Source organism: Metopolophium dirhodum, chromosome 1 (genome assembly GCF_019925205.1).
Source record: "Metopolophium dirhodum isolate CAU chromosome 1, ASM1992520v1, whole genome shotgun sequence".
NCBI classification, from domain to species: domain Eukaryota; kingdom Metazoa; phylum Arthropoda; class Insecta; order Hemiptera; family Aphididae; genus Metopolophium; species Metopolophium dirhodum.
Genome location: NC_083560.1, coordinates 32,088,283 through 32,092,958, shown reverse-complemented (window position 1 = coordinate 32,092,958; position 4,676 = coordinate 32,088,283). Strand labels below are relative to the sequence as shown.

The 4,676-nt window shown below is 28.0% G+C and overlaps 1 pseudogene; it reads left to right on the top strand.

Moving 5' to 3' along the window:
- The first annotated feature begins 430 nt into the window (after positions 1-430).
- LOC132936362 (ring canal kelch homolog) lies at positions 431-4,398 on the top strand (annotated as a pseudogene).
- Positions 4,399-4,676: the final 278 nt, after the last annotated feature.

The following is a 4,676-nucleotide window of genomic DNA, read 5'->3' as shown; positions in this document are numbered from 1 at the left end:
ATTGTGTATCGTATCATTATACATTTATACTTATTACTAGGTAGGTACCTATATTACAATATATATTATACATACGCCTTATGTTATTATAACGCCTCGTATGTGTTTATTCGTGTCTTGTTTGCCGTCGTGCAAGTACTGCAAGTACGTTCCCTTCAGACTATCGCGACGCGATATTCATCCTGTACGGCCATACGAGTGTGCGTCCCTTTTGCCGTCGCAACGACTAACCGTTCAAAAGTGTCCGCTGGCATCACTAAACAAAAATACTGCTGCAGTAGTACTTTTTCATGATTGCCCATGAATGTGTTAATTGCATTATTTTACCTATGTCATTTTAATATTTTTTAGTATTTTATAAGAGTATATTTGAATATTGTTATAGTGCTAAGACATCCAAGCACTGGACTTAATAAATATACAATTTAAAATGCAACATCTACAAGAAATTCCAATATCCACTAGTTGTGAACCAGCAAAATTTGAGTATACAAGATCTTCTTATGGGGAAATGTTTCTAGTGTTAGAATCCTCGCGTCAGTAGGTAGGAAGTGATTTTAACTGCCAGATAAACATTAGTAACAAATGTTTGTTTTTAGACATGAGGCTTTTTGTGATATTAAACTGGAAACAGATGACGGAACTATAATATGTGCGCATAAAGTGGTTTTAGCATCGGCTAGTCCTTATTTCCATGCAATGTTCACAAATTTTGCAGAAAAAAATAAAGATCTTGTTGTTATTAAACAATTATATTCTACCACCTTACAACTTTAAGTAGACTATTTATTCAGGAAAAATCATAGTCACCGAAAAAAATGTACAGTTAATAATACTATAATAGACAAACCTTGAATTAATTGTAGACAAAAAATGTATTTAAACTTTTTATTATTTATTTCTCAAGGTTTTGATACCAGCAGCTAATCTTTTGCAGTTGAACGATGTAAACGAGACATGCTGTGTATTTTTACAGAAACAACTGCACCCTGAAAATTGTCTTGGTATAAAAGCTTTTGCTGTTTTACACAGCTGTTTAAAATTATTAACAAGTTCAGAATTGTATATTCAACAACATTTTACGTATGAAATATTCTTTGTAATAATGATACTTTATGGAAATTGTATAATATATTATTGTTATATTTTTATTCTTAGAGAAGTGGTTGAGGCTGACGAATTCCTATCCTTATCATCTTAACAGTTTGTTAAGTTGATCTTCAGTGATGAGCTTATGGTGCCATCTGAAGAAAAACTAAGCAAACTAAAATTGATTATTGTTGTAATTTAGTATTAGGGAATGAAATATTAAACTACTTTTATATATAATATAATTTTTTTTTTAATTAGGACCCAGATGTATTGTTTCTCTAAAAAATATGTTATGACACAAAGGATGTCTTAAAAAATTATATTTTAATGATCTAAATACTTACAAAACACTTCTAAAATTCGTATTTGATTTTAAATTTTAAAACTGGTTAGATTAGGTTAGGTAAGTAAGGTATTTAAAAAGTTTGTTATAGCCAGGTTAAATTAAATCTTTATTTATGTTAATATTCAAACCTGTATTTTTTTAAGAGTTCATTGCAAAAAGTAAACACATAAATTCTGAATCCGTGAAAACAAACTTAACTAAAGTTTTTACCATGAGGACTTGTTATTACACTTAACAGCATGACATATTCGATAAATTTAGAATTGCAAACTGACTTAGCTACTTACACGATTCTTCAAAAGAACATTCACTAGTCATTTACATCAATGCCCTATTTGTAAGTTTATTTATTTTTGTAGGTATTTGAATGTGTTATTCGTTGGGTAAAGCATGAATTAGATTCTAGAAAATGTATTTTACCCCAATTATTGGAACATGTTCGTTTACATCGGAACATTTTATATTTCAAAAAGTACTTGAGGAACCTATTCTTAATGATTGCCCTAAATGTAAGTTTTTTCTGTAAATATACTTCTATTTTGAATGAATTAATATTTAATGTTTTTATAATTTTTAAAGGGCAAGATTATGTATTCAAGGCTTTACATTTTCATTTTCTTAAGAAAAAACAGTCAGGTCAAGTTATAACTAATCCTAAATGCAACCGGTATAAACCTAGACATCCTAGTGGTTTACTTAAAGTATAATGCTGTTATAATTTATCTCTCTTTCAAATATTTAATTGATTTTATTTTAACAGGTTATTTTAGTGGTTGGTGGATTAGGGAATATGGCTTCAGGTAGTACAGAATGGTACGATTCAAAAATCAACCAGTGGAAGTTTGGACAAAAAATGATAACACCCTTTGCCGCAGCTGGTGTAGCTGTATTAAAAGATAATTTTGTGTTTACATTGGGTGGTATTAATTTGGGATCTCCTCTTACATCTGTTGATGTTCTAGATATATCATCAGAATCAGCTTGTTGGAAATCATTTTTTGACATGTTAGTTACAAGAAAACAGTTAGGATTTGGCGTACTAAATAATTATCTGTATGCTGTAAGTTATGTTAAAATATAATTTACATTTATTTAGTTATTTCTTTTATAAATCAGATACATATTAAGTATAAATTATGTAATAAATTCAATGTTAGCGGACATTGTGGTGGTAATACTTTAAATAGTGCAGAAGTTTTTATCTTCAGTACTCAATAATGGCGTATTGTATCTAGTCTGGCTACTAAAAGAGTTGATTTTGGAGTCTGAGTACTGAATGAAGTTATATATGTGGTAAATATATTATATATAATAACTAATATTTTATGATTTTTAACTTTTAAAGGAGCACACATCACAATAAAAAAATGTCTTCAAATTATTGTTAAATGCTAAATCATTAGAGTCGGAACTACAAAAAACAATTTTGTCAATTTTAATCTAAAAAAAAATAATATTATTTACTATTGTTATCCCAATACCTAGAATAACCGCGTAACACATTACACACTTTACAAAATGATTTACTAATGTAAACATTTTGTGTTTTAATTTAAAAATATGCAATTTTTTATTCTAAAGAAGATAGTACTATCAGAACTTCATAATAACGTTTGGTTTTTTTTTTAACATTAAAAATACTAAAAGATATTTTTGTTACGTACATATATTGTACTTAGTTACAATGGTGTTGCGCATCAGTTTATTTTGATACACATTTAGTATTAGATTACCAATTACCGCAAGTCTGGCTCAACGACAACACGCGTCATTTTTCATTTTCTTATAACTCAATGTGAGTAAAAAACGTTACACTTATACCATTATTCTTAGAATTTTTATTCTTTCTAATAAAAAAAATATATTATTTGTGTTTTGGGCTCCTTTAATATCCTTTAATAATCAATTTTGATAATATACTAGTATTATCAATATTTGTTTAAATAGGTACGCGTTAAAAGATTTAATCATTACATCAGAAACTGCCTTTTTTTTGCAATGCACAACATATAGATATTAATAGGGTTTATGTGTATCTGTAATGAGCACTTTCAACTTACTAAACATTTAGAGTTATCAAAAACTTTTAAAAAATATGTTTTAATTTTTAAAAAAAAATTTACATTAAAGAAATAAAAAAAATACATTACATTCATTACTTACATTCCTACTTACATGTTATTATTTTTAAAGAATTGGTGTAAAGTTTATTGTTTTTGTCTATTTAATTCTATTTTCTAAAATACCTAGTGGTTTAAATAAATCTTCCATACTTTCACTGTCTTCAATATATTTACGTAATGTTTCTAATGCAAGTGTAGTAATTTGTAATAGTGGATTGTATTGGTTGGTCTTCAAGTTCTTCTTCGCCATATCCACAAATCTCCAAATTTACATCGACATTGACATAAAACCTGATTTTGTAAAACAGTTTACGATCGTTTCTTTTTTTACGTGTCGCTATGCTTTATTGCATAGCCGTATAGTATCCAATATGTTTATTACAATTTGATTGTTATCATTTATAGCCGATATAATTTTTTTTTACCATTTCTTTTCGGTAATTATTTTAAAATTATTTACTATGCTTTGGTCTAATGGTTGTAATACAGACATAGTACTAGGAGGTAAAAACTGATCTTGAATAGCATTAAAAGTCGAAGTTAAATTGTGTGATGATGAATCAGGAACTCTGAAAAGTGTAAAAGCATACATACCAAGTACTGGAGTTTGGACTACAATGGCAGACATGCATTTTCCTCGAAAATATGCAGGTAAATACTCTTATAACATTTCATAATTATTTTATGAAACAATGAATTTGAAATGTACTACATTTAAATTAAAATGTTAATATAGGTGTAGTTGTATTAGAAGGATTATTGTATGCAGTCGGTGGACGTGATATATTATCTATTTTGGATTCTGTTGAATTTTACAATCACATCACAAATACTTAGACCATGCTAGGATCGCCAATGAATGTAGCACGGTGTCATGCGGGAGCAGTAGCCATTGATAGACCACTTAATTTTTAAAATTTGTTAACATAGATGATTTTTTGTTTGTAGTTACAACAGCTATATAAATATGTTTTTATAATGTATCATAATAAATTAATTGTTTTTCTTATCATTTTATTGTAGTACAGTTTACAAAGTAGAACGTTTTTATTTATTTAAAGGGGCACTGTGGGACCTAATTTTGGACCTGGAAAACATATTTTGCCGACCCATTA